Genomic DNA, 13,423 nt, shown 5'->3' with positions numbered 1-13,423 from the left:
CCATCATAAATCTACAAAAAAAAGTCTATCAGAAATATTATGAGACTGATAATTCGAAAACAGTTATGCTAAAACAGTGAGACTTTAATAAATTATTTGTTTGTTTGTTTGTTTATGCTCATTATATCCATGTTGTTAATTTGGGGCCCTTTATAGCTTGTTGTTCGGTGTGAGCCAATGCTCCGTATTTAAGGCCGTACTTTGACATATATATAATGGTTTATTTTTATTAACTGTTATTTGGATGGAGAGTTGTCTCATTGGCACTCATACCACATCTTCCTATATCTTGTTACAGGAACATTAACAGTGTCCACGACTCAAAGCAACTTCTTGTTACCTTACTGCAAATCTTAGATTACAAGAGCGAAAGCTGATAAAAAAATCTCTGGATTCCTTCTTTAAAAAATAAACGAATCTTATTGATAGTCGCATAAAACATTGCAAAAATAACTTTATACCACATGGACAACATTTTTCTACTATAAAACGATATCAAATCAAATAATCTAGTATTTTTTATTTTCACTAGCTGACAAAGCAGCCAAAACTTTTGTCGTTGTTTGATGCAAATAAAGTATGTTTTAACACCCATTGGCAATGTAGATGTATTCAAGTGTACACTTTTAAAATATTCACAACTACGATAACAAATTGTAATACTTTCATATCCCAAAATGAAAAGTACGGAAGAAGAGGAAGAAGAAAGACGATTGAAAAGAAAGTAACTGCCTACTTACCCAGATGAACAGTGACTGAATTGGAAGCTACTGCTTACTTACCAAGATGAATAGCGACAGAACTGGAATCTGCTTACTTTAATACCAAGATAGACAACGACTGAACTGGAAGCTACTGCTTAGATACTAAGATGAACAGTGACTGAATTGGAAGCTGCTGCTTAGATACCAAGATGAATAACGACTGAATTGGAAGCTACTGCTTAGATAGCAAGATAGACAACGACAGAACGGGAAGCTGCCGCTTTGATACCAAGATGAACAGCGACTGAATTGGAAGCTGCCGCTTTGATACCAAGATGAACAGCGATTGAATTGAAAGCTGCCACTTAGATACCAAGATGAACAGCGACATAATTGAAAGCTGCTGCTTAGATACCAAGATGAACATCGATTGAATTAGAAGCTGCCGCTTTGATACCAAGATGTATAACGACTGAATTGAAAGCTGCCGCTTAGATACCAAGATCAACAGCGACTGAATTGGAAGCTACTGCTTAGATACCAAGATGAACAGCGACAGAATTGAAAGCTGCCGCTTAGATACCAAGATGAACAGCGACTGAATTGAAAGCTGCTGCTTAGATACCAAGATGAACAGCGACTGAATTGGAAGCTGCTGCTTAGATACCAAGATGAATAACGACTGAATTGGAAGCTACTGCTTAGATACCAAGATAGACAACGACAGAACGGGAAGCTGCCGCTTTGATACCAAGATGAACAGCGACTGAATTGGAAGCTGCCGCTTTGATACCAAGATGAACAGCGACTGAATTGAAAGCTGCCGCTTAGATACCAAGATGAACAGCGACATAATTGAAAGCTGCTGCTTAGATACCAAGATGAACATCGATTGAATTAGAAGCTGCCGCTTTGATACCAAGATGAATAACGACTGAATTGAAAGCTGCCGCTTAGACACCAAGATCAACAGCGACTGAGTTGGAAGCTACTGCTTAGATACCAAGATGAACAGCGACAGAATTGAAAGCTGCCGCTTAGATACCAAGATGAACAGTAACTGAATTGGAAGCTGCTGCTTAGATACCAAGATCAATAGCGACAGAATTGAAAGCTGCCGCTTAGATACCAAGATGAACAGCGACTGAATTGAAAGCTGCTGCTTAGATACCAAGATGAACATCGATTGAATTAGAAGCTGCCGCTTTGATACCAAGATGAATAACGACTGAATTGAAAGCTGCCGCTTAGACACCAAGATCAACAGCGACTGAATTGGAAGCTACTGCTTAGATACCAAGATGAACAGCGACAGAATTGAAAGCTGCCACTTTGATACCAAGATGAACAGCGACTGAATTGAAAGCTGCTGCTTAGATACCAAGATGAACAGCGACAGAATTGAAAGGTTCTGTTCAGATACCAAGATGAACAACGACTGAATTGGAAGCTGCTGCTCAGATACCAAGATGAACAGCGACTAAATTGAAAGCTGCTGCTTAGATACCAAGATGAACAGCGACTGAATTGGAAACTGCTGCTCCGATACCAAGACGAACATCGATTGAATTGAAAGCTGCCACTTAGATACCAGATGAACAGCGACATAATTGAAAGCTGCTGCTTAGATACCAAGATGAATAACGACTGAATTGGAAGCTACTGCTTAGATACCAAGATAGACAACGACAGAACGGGAAGCTGCCGCTTTGATACCAAGATGAACAGCGACTGAATTGGAAGCTGCCGCTTTGATACCAAGATGAACAGCGACTGAATTGAAAGCTGCCGCTTAGATACCAAGATGAACAGCGACATAATTGAAAGCTGCTGCTTAGATACCAAGATGAACATCGATTGAATTAGAAGCTGCCGCTTTGATACCAAGATGAATAACGACTGAATTGAAAGCTGCCGCTTAGACACCAAGATCAACAGCGACTGAATTGGAAGCTACTGCTTAGATACCAAGATGAACAGCGACAGAATTGAAAGCTGCCGCTTAGATACCAAGATGAACAGTAACTGAATTGGAAGCTAGTGCTTAGATACCAAGATCAATAGCGACAGAATTGAAAGCTGCCGCTTAGATACCAAGATGAACAGCGACTGAATTGAAAGCTGCCGCTTGGATACCAAGATGAACAGCGACAGAATTGAAAGCTGCTGCTTAGATACCAAAATGAACATCGATTGAATTAGAAGCTGCCGCTTTGATACCAAGATGAATAACGACTGAATTGAAAGCTGCCGCTTAGACACCAAGATCAACAGCGACTGAATTGGAAGCTACTGCTTAGATACCAAGATGAACAGCGACAGAATTGAAAGCTGCCGCTTTGATACCAAGATGAACAGCGACTGAATTGAAAGCTGCTGCTTAGATACCAAGATGAACAGCGACAGAATTGAAGGGTTCTGTTCAGATACCAAGATGAACAACGACTGAATTGGAAGCTGCTGCTCAGATACCAAGATGAACAGCGACTGAATTGAAAGCTGCTGCTTAGATACCAAGATGAACAGCGACTGAATTGGAAACTGCTGCTCCGATACCAAGACGAACATCGATTGAATTGAAAGCTGCCGCTTAGATACCAAGATAAACAGCGACTGAATTGGAAGCTGCCGCTTTGATACCAAGATGAACAGCGACATAATTGAAAGCTGCCGCTTAGATACCAAGATGAACAGCGACATAATTGAAAGCTGCTGCTTAGATACCAAGATGAACATCGATTGAATTAGAAGCTGCCGCTTTGATACCAAGATGAATAACGACTGAATTGAAAGCTGCCGCTTAGACACCAAGATCAACAGCGACTGAATTGGAAGCTACTGCTTAGATACCAAGATGAACAGCGACAGAATTGAAAGCTGCCGCTTTGATACCAAGATGAACAGCGACTGAATTGAAAGCTGCTGCTTAGATACCAAGATGAACAGCGACAGAATTGAAAGGTTCTGTTCAGATACCAAGATATTGAAAGCTGCTGCTTAGATACCAAGATGAACAGCGACTGAATTGGAAACTGCTGCTCCGATACCAAGACGAACATCGATTGAATTGAAAGCTGCTGCTTAGATACCGAGATAAACAGCGACTGAATTGGAAACTGCCGCTTTGATACCAAGATGAACAGCGACTGAATTGAAAGCTGCTGCTTTGATACCAAGATGAACAGCGACTGAATTGAAAGCTGCCACTTAGATACCAAGATGAACAGCGACATAATTGAAAGCTGCTGCTTAGATACCAAGATGAACATCGATTGAATTAGAAGCTGCTGCTTTGATACCAAGATGAATAACGACTGAATTGAAAGCTGCCGCTTAGACACCAAGATCAACAGCGACTGAATTGGAAGCTACTGCTTAGATACCAAGATGAACAGCGACAGAATTGAAAGCTGCCGCTTAGATACCAAGATGAACAGTAACTGAATTGGAAGCTGCTGCTTAGATACCAAGATCAATAGCGACAGAATTGAAAGCTGCCGCTTAGATACCAAGATGAACAGCGACTGAATTGAAAGCTGCCGCTTGGATACCAAGAAGAACAGCGACAGAATTGAAAGCTGCTGCTTAGATACCAAGATGAACATCGATTGAATGAGAAGCTGCCGCTTTGATACCAAGATGAATAACGACTGAATTGAAAGCTGCCGCTTAGACACCAAGATCAACAGCGACTGAATTGGAAGCTACTGCTTAGATACCAAGATGAACAGCGACAGAATTGAAAGCTGCCGCTTAGATACCAAGATGAACAGCGACTGAATTGAAAGCTGCTGCTTAGATACCAAGATGAACAGCGACTGAATTGGAAGCTGCTGCTTAGATACCAAGATGAATAACGACTGAATTGGAAGCTACTGCTTAGATACCAAGATAGACAACGACAGAACGTGAAGCTGCCGCTTTGATACCAAGATGAACAGCGACTGAATTGGAAGCTGCCGCTTTGATACCAAGATGAACAGCGACGGAATTGAAAGCTGCCGCTTAGATACCAAGATGAACAGCGACTGAATTGGAAGCTGCTGGTCAGATACCAAGATGAACATCGATTGAATTGAAAGCTGTCGCTTAGATACCAAGATAAACAGTGACTGAATTGGAAGCTGCTGCTTAGATACCAAGATGAACAGCGACTGAAGTTGAAGCTGCTGCTTATATACCAAAACCAACAACGACTGAATAGGAAACTGCTGCGTATACTTACCAAGATGATCAACGACTGAATTTGAAGCTGCTGCTTATATACCAAAACCAACAACGACTGAATAGGATACTGCTGCGTATACTTACCAAGATGAACAGCGACTGAAGTTGAAGCTGCTGCTTATACATATACCAAAACCAACAACGACTGAATAGGATACTGCTGCGTATACTTACCAAGATGATCAACGACTGAATTTGAAGCTCTGCTTGCATTGTTTTAAATAAACACATTCGAGATAACCTTACGCTTTAAATAGACACATCCGAGCATACCCATGAGCAAAAAAGTTAAACCCGGTGCTTCTATCGTGTTTTGGGGAGTCTGGCTTCATCAGTTGTCGACTCTATAAGTTGTATATGCCTTTTGTTTTACTTCGTATGTTATATTGGACCATACGCCAGTTGTCTTAAGATAAAAATAGCATCGTATTGTATTGTGAAAAGCCGAGCTTATAATATCAGCTTATGCTAAGATAATAAATCTTTTGTAAGTTTTTATGTTAATAAGCAACAATGGACGGATGAATAAACATGTTCACGCATTCAGGGTATTTTGAAATAAGATTTCTGTATTTCATTATTATATGTTATGGTTTCTGTATATATAAGTCGAATTTTGTTAACATTACTAGTGGTTGCTCTCGTTTTGTTTGGCGGTGTACATAAGCAAGTTTTCCCTCCCCCCTCTCTATATTTTGAGTTTGATAAATAATTTCGTTGATTTCAGATTTTTTATGTCCTTGTTTAAGTGGACGTATTTTAAAAGCTTCCAATACCAGAAATGACATGATAATTTGTCTCCTAAGCTTAATAGACTTATTAATATAGTTTATAACTGTGTTGTTGAATCATTGCGTTCCTTATCTTTGGGGTTTGGGTTTGGGTGGGAGTCACACAGTATAGTTTGAAGCAATACTAGAATATAAAAATAAGAATATGTAGTATGTTTGCCAACCAGAGAACTCTCCAACAGAAAAGAAATGACACACAGATTAACAATTAAGGTCTCCGTATGGCCTTAAACAATAAACAATATGCTTACCGCAACGTAATCTAGAAAAGCCCCAAATTACAGAGGTAAAAAAAAACCTGAAAAATAACGGCCTAATTCATGTACAAAACAATAACCAAAAAACACGGATATACAGTAACAACCGAAAATAACTAATTTACAAGCTGCTGACTTGGGACAGGCATTTACAAAACATGGCAGGTTTAAAGATGTTTTCTAGCACCAAACTCTCAACCTTACATTGGACATAGGTGTAATAGTCATGGTAGAAGAACAAACACTAAAAGTCAGTTGAAAAACGCTTAACTCATCAGATCGATAACAAGGAAAAAAACAAACAATATAAAAATGTATATAACAAAAAAAGAGGCAATGCACAGATCTTTGAGTACACGTAGCTGATAACGGTTAATTCAAAGCTAATTACAACTTATAAAATTCCTGTATCTAGTAAGACTAATATATCATTCAGTTCACATCCAACACCCAATGGATATAATTTAATATAAACGTGATTAATAGAGGAAAACATAACTTAGTACAATGCCAAGATACAAGTATCGACAGATTACAGAACTGTGCATGTCCATATGTGTTTATACTAATAACAAACTCAATATACATTGGTCTTTTGGAAAATGTTGTTTGTGCTGTACAATGGAACTTGCTTTACATGCACACGTATACAAATTGCGGTTTTTATCCAACGCAATCATATGTTTGAACGAAGTTTTCAATTTACACTCGTTTGGGCTTGTATCATATTCTCCGGTTTATATGATCCGTTCATTCTATATTGACTCTTAAAATTCAAGAGTCTATCTAAAACTGAGGGTACAATTTATATGGCCTTCCTAATACCGTGTCGATCCCTAACATCACTGAAGAGACATTTATTGTCGAAATCCGGATCTGGTGTACAAAAAAAAATATTGACACCTTATGTTTGTGGCATAACATCGTGTCCACAAGTTAATTGTTTTCTGTTTATATCAAGATCCATTTTGTTACATCTTGTGATCTTGTGATCAATTTAATTTGGCAATCGCCAATGGCAGTCAGCAGGGTTAAAGAACACCATACCAATTTTAAGCAAATTAAGTCGTCTTGCAGGCCTGTAGATTTTTTTGAAAATTTAGTGTTCACCCCAAGAACCGGTTTGGCCACAACATAACAATTTCAAGTTTATTTACAATTTACACAATGTGTATATATAAATTATGTTTAAATGAACATATGTTCTCATAGTTTATGACTTTATTCATTATAGGTTGAAAAATACAGGCAAAGTTTAGATGTTTATGAAGTGTCCTATATTTTGACTTTAGTGGAACCTTAAAATTAAAAAGATCAGAAAATACAATGTACATAAAAGCTGTCTGTCATAAAAAGAAATTAATTTCTCCTAACAATTTCATTTGACGAAATTGTGATTTCTCTCACCAAATATCACAAAATGGTTATGGTAACTCGAAAATCGAACCACAAGTGAAACTGTCTCAGCATTAGAATGGAGCCATCCGTAACCTTAAAGTTCACGAAGTGTATACGGATATGGACACAGGAATTAAGCAACATTTTGCTATTAACCACCTATCTGAAAATAATGGCGCACATTGAATAAGTTCCTACTGTAACGCATTTTGGTTGAAGTATTTTCATATGATTATAGAATATTTGTATATCAATATGCTTTTATGTTTTATAAATAGAAAGACGCCATCAGGAAAAAGAAGTCATCATAAATAAAAAAAAATACACTTGTCGTAATTGCTAGACAAATACTTCTTACTACAAAATACCTTTATTTTTACAACTAATTAGAAACAAATTATGTCTATGGAACAGAAATTGTAGATGTGTTGTGTCTTAATTCACACCAACGGTCTAAAATACTAGTAATATTAACTCCGCATGTTTTTCCTTCTAATATATTATGCATATCTCCATCAGCTTCCGATTTCAGTGGAACACTTTCGGTTTTAGTTTTCGTCACACGTGCAGCAGGTAAACTGTCGATATGAGCTTGCATCCTTCCACTCATCTGTACGCTCTGAGTAAATAATGGCTGTTGTTGATTTGGTACGCGCCTTTTGTGGTCTGCTCTTACAGTTATAGCCAGGAAGAGACACATCAGAGTCATCATAAAAAATGTAGTAATCGTTCCGAAAAAGCTTAAAGTTGACATTTGTCTCTCTACTCTCAATACTTCAGTTCTATTTGAGCATTTTCGTAGTAATCGTAGTCTTAAGTACCATAGAAGGAACCCAGCAACCGGATTTACAATGGTGAACAGAACTATCAGTTTATGTTTTGACCTAAAACTCATAAAAGATAAACAATCAACACGTGATAATAAATAATGCGTTCTAACATTACTGCTGTTAATCAACTTATTTTTACGGATTCTTTATTTTGCGTTTTTGTCCTTTCTAGTCCACTTCGCGGCAATTCAATTTCGCGATTTTCTAATTCAATGGACGTAGTTTAACAAGGAAAGATCCAAGTTTTACATATTCGCGACGATTTATTTTTGCATTATTTTTCTACTCGCGAAAGTCGTGAAAATAAGTTGGTTTATAGTAACACACAATACAATTTATTACTTGCTTTTATCCATGCTCTATTTTGAATTAAGTGCAAGAAAATATGTGTCCAGGTACATTCCTTCATTGGCTGTTTGGTTTACGATGCTTGAGATAATTGTATTCGATAGCCTTTGGTTGTATTTGTTCAAATCGACGTTGTAACGACTGACACTATTCTACACATCCACGACAATATCGACAATAAAAACAAACAAAAACAACATTTGCAATATTTATTCTATAGATTAGTCCTCTCTTTAACTTGTGATTTTAACGTTATAAAAAAACCTGAAATCGAAATGTTAGAAGCAAGAACGATTAAGGTAAATCTATGGCTTACTTAGGCCACGATCGTAGGACTGCATAAGACAAAATTTAAAGACTTTACTAGTTATGATCAGTTATGACAAGACTGCTTACAGTTTTTTTCAATCGATTTGTTTCCTCTATTTCAAAATTTAGATTAAAAAGTATAACAAAGATATTGGTAAATCCAAAAAGGGGGGAAAAAGACAAAAACTAGATTATGTTATGATCATACAGTCTAATGAAATACCGAATGGGTCCCTCGTTAATTTTTAATATATATCATTTTTTTTAGAAAGACCTTAAATGAAAAATCTCAAAGAAAATGGAAAATCCCGTCTTATTTTTTTAAGTTTTTCTCATTATATTTTCAATTAACTTTATTCAACAATGATATACAACCTGTTTTGCATATCCTCACTGGCAGAAAGATTCGGTTGCATGAAAGTTCACGAGCATAGGATGCGACACTGCCAACAAGCTTATTAGGCTCATTTTATCTCTAATTACCTGTATTTATGCAGAGGTACACGTGCCATCTCATCCCGATGCATTCTCTAAAATAAACCAAAAATAAGTATATCAATGATAAGCTTGTTTGTTTATAAATACATTATTTCACATTTGAATAAGACTCGCTCTTTATAGTTTTGATTATTCACTACGTTCAATGTAAAGGTTGAAAACTCAACGGCTTTAACTAGATAAAAATACAAATACAGATACAAAAGGGACATGAAAGATACCAGAGAAGATACAGATACCAAAGGGACACGAAAGATACAAGAGAGGCTAAATATACCAATGGGACACAAAATATACCAAAGGGACACGAAAGATACAAGAGAGGCTAAATATACCAATGGGACACAAAATATACCAAAGGGACACAAAATAAACAAAGGGGACACGAAAATATCAAAGAGAGCCTAAAGATACCAGACGGACACAAAAGATACAAAAAAGGAACACGAAATATACCAAATTGAGGCTAAAGTTACCAGAGGGTAAAGAAAGATACCAAAAAAATGGACGCGAAAAATACCAAAAAGAGAGGATAAATAAAGATACCAAAAGGGACATTAAAACTCACAAATCATCAATGGTTTGTAATCACAGTACCTGTTAATTCATTGGTATCAGTAAATATTCATTATAAATTTTAATTCATGTTAAAGGTTTAGATTTACATTGGTTAATAATAGAGACATATAGTACAAGACATGGGCAACTCCTTTAAATGGTCATATGATCTTGTGAAATATTAAACGACTATCTTGTTCATTTTTTATACTTCGTTTTTCACGTCCCCGATATAGTATACCGTCAACATATTTATCCAGATATGGTGTTAACGGTGTTTTTTTGTGAATTATTGACATCAAGATATTGGAAAGCTGAAAGAGTGGAGATGTTGGAATAGTTGATGTGTTTTTTTAGTTTATGTTTAGTGTTATAAAATTTCTGGATAATACCAGGGTTTACATTCTACTCCATTTCATGGCCAAGGGTACCATGTTTTTTTAATTTAAAAAAAATCTATAATTTTAAAGACAATAATAGAAGATTCATGATTCAGTATAATTATAGCTGAGATAAGGATATAATTAAATGTAATATCCCTCGAATATAGTATACCGTCAACATCGACTAGTGTGTAGTGTTGTAATGCTTAAAATAAAGATACCAAAAATATGAAACCAAATAAACTGATCTGCATTTTGTTTTTATCTTAATGGAGATGAGTATCGTAAATATGATGCTAAATTGAAGACATACAGTTGATATATTTTTCAAAACATGAAATAAACAGATATAAAAAAAAAAAAATGCATGTCTAAACCCTATTTTTTTCAATTTTTCATTTTAAAATAAGGAGGATGTGGCCAACTAGACAGCTATCCAACAATCAAATCAAACAGAGCCAAACGTAGGCATATTTAAGCAACTACTAGTATATGTAATAAGGTCATTGGTCAGTCCTCAAAAATTAGTAAAATAAATATCATTTATTCAGATAAAAGGCACCGGCATGACAAAATAAGAAAAAAATCGAACGAAAAAATAACCAAAAAAATGGCCTTTTTTATCATGAAAGGAAAAAAAACAAATATAATTGACAGAAACCAAGGACAATTTGTTGATCCAAAATTGTATAACATTTTTTTTAAATGTACTGATGGTGTACAACGAAAAGAGAGAAGCGAAAGAAACCAAAGGGACATTCAAACTGATAAGTCTAGACCAATCTGACAACGTCATGACAAAAGGAATATACAAATTGATCAGTCGAGCATAAACTGACAACTCCACGACAAAAGGAATATATAAATTGATCATTCGAGAATACACTGACAACTCCATGACAAAAGGAATATATAAATTGATCAGTCGAGAATAAACTGACAACGTCATGGCAAAAAAGAAAAACAACAGTATATACAAAACACAACAGAGAAAAATAAAAATTGAGTAACACAAACTTCACTAAAAATTAATGGTGATCTCAGGTGCCTACGAAATGTAAGCAGAATCTGTTCCACGTGTTCCACATATGAAAACCATCGTGTTCCTCGTATAAATACAAACACTGCAATAATATGAAGAAACACAAACTAACATCTTCGCTAGCCAATGGTTTGTACGAGCAACTTCATTCCTCTCCCCAGTTGATCGTAACCCTTGGCTAGCGAAGATGACAAACTAGATGACATGTTGGGTGACTTCTAATGGGATTAACAGTGATCTCTACAACCCATATACTAGTTACAAAATGTCTTCGCTTGATTATTTGGGGTCAAGATTTAAAAATAAACACTGATTAAAAAAAATGAACGTAAATTCAATACTCTGTAAAATGCATGCGTATAAAGTGCTTTCCTGGATTCATCTTCACCAGGAAACGCTCAAAGCGTTACTACATACACTGTATACAGCTTAATGAAAATAACTATAGATGGTGCATCGTTAAATTCGGATAGAAATAAAAACAATTTATAAGAACATACTTTATGTTGAAATTCTTTTTAAAAATGAATAAATTTGCCGCCCTTTTATTCACATAGGAAAACATTAAACAAGTAATATTGATAAAAATTATTATTGAAATTAAAATAAATTATTTTTAGTCAGATGATTTCAAACCTTAAGACCCGTTATTATGTATCTTAAATCTAATAATCACTCGTGACTATAATGAAAAAACTACAAATAAGAGAAAATGAAAAGGGGAAAAAGAAACTCTACATAAGAAAATGCCTGTACCAAGTCAGGAATATGACAGCTGTTATCCATTCGTTTGATGTGTTTGAGCTTTTGATCTGGCCATTTTATTAGGGACTTTCCGTTTTGAATTTCCCTCAGAGTTCAGTATTTTTTTTTACTCTCTATGTCACAAACACTGCACACTTCAATACCATCTTATCATAAAATTAAAAAATACACTGCAAGACGTGGCAGCTAATAGGCCTAGGTTTTTGGACGTAGGATTTCGCCTCGGAAAATTTTAAGCTAAAATTGGCGACAAAAGTGATCATTTATTCAAAACATGCGAAGATTTTAAATCCTAAAATAGAATAGATAGAATATAAGACAAAAATTAAATAGTCAACATTTTTAGCAATTATATAAGCGGGAAATATTGTAAATGTTCCTTTGATCATAACAAATTATTTAATGTTGACTAGTTTTGCAAATAAGCTGTTTGTTTGTTTTTTTATTTTCATTTTCAAATATTTTCTAAAATTACTCGGTATAAATAGACCCAAAACATGAACCATTAAGGATTGCATTAGCGCTGAGATCTTACCTTGTACGTATGAAATGAGTATACAAAACCAAAATAATCAATTATTTCACTTTGCCATCAATTTATCGTTGAATTTCGGAATTTCCGTGAAAATGCATTGTTGATATGGTACAGTTGTACTTTCGAACTGAGCAAGTTTTGCACGTGTTAGTGCAATTATGATATTTAAAACTATAACAAAATTGTCAAAACAAAGCTTGTTATATGACAGATTCATTGACAGAACAATTGTCAAACGATGGCATCAAACTCTATTGAACCTTGACCCTTGTATTTTTAGTGTTATATATCATCGGTGTGTGAACAACCCTCAATGAACAAAGGCTTCAAGTTGGTGGGAGGAAGTTCATGTTTTGGTTTACTAGGTACAGGTTGGATATGATCATTGGATAACTTATTTCGGAGTAGCATGGCATTGAACCAAAAAACAAACAAACAAAAGAAAGAAAGAAAGATGAAACACAATATCTTATGGTCTGGAACAAACGTTTGAAATGTTACAATTAATTCTTATTCAAATCATTTTTAATTAATATCAGTTTAATTCATCTACCATATTATTGAATGTCTGCATTGCTGATGCTATCAAACAATTCCGTTCTTTCATTGATTATTTTCTAAATAATCATGATTATTATGTCTAAATATTCAAATATTGGAGGGCGGTACTAAATGAAAAAAAAATACAAAAAAGTACAAAAAAACAACAAAAAAAACACTATATTATAAATATAAGTAGACTTCATCCTGAATTCAAAAGGTGGAAACGTTGAAAAGT

The 13,423-nt window shown here is 35.3% G+C and overlaps 1 long non-coding RNA gene across 1 annotated transcript; it reads right to left on the bottom strand.

Annotated features, from left to right (window-relative positions):
• Window positions 1–6,407: 6,407 nt before the first annotated feature.
• On the bottom strand, window positions 6,408–12,828 carry LOC134719198 (uncharacterized). The gene is made up of 3 exons (XR_010107540.1): window positions 12,646–12,828; window positions 9,348–9,394; window positions 6,408–8,261 (listed from the first exon to the last, which is right to left on the bottom strand). It is a non-coding gene; the product is annotated as an uncharacterized LOC134719198 (long non-coding RNA).
• Between the last annotated feature and the right edge of the window lie 595 nt (window positions 12,829–13,423).

The sequence above is a fragment of the Mytilus trossulus genome, chromosome 1 (genome assembly GCF_036588685.1).
Source record: "Mytilus trossulus isolate FHL-02 chromosome 1, PNRI_Mtr1.1.1.hap1, whole genome shotgun sequence".
NCBI lineage: Eukaryota > Metazoa > Mollusca > Bivalvia > Mytilida > Mytilidae > Mytilus > Mytilus trossulus.
This window is presented reverse-complemented; position numbering and strand designations above follow the sequence as displayed.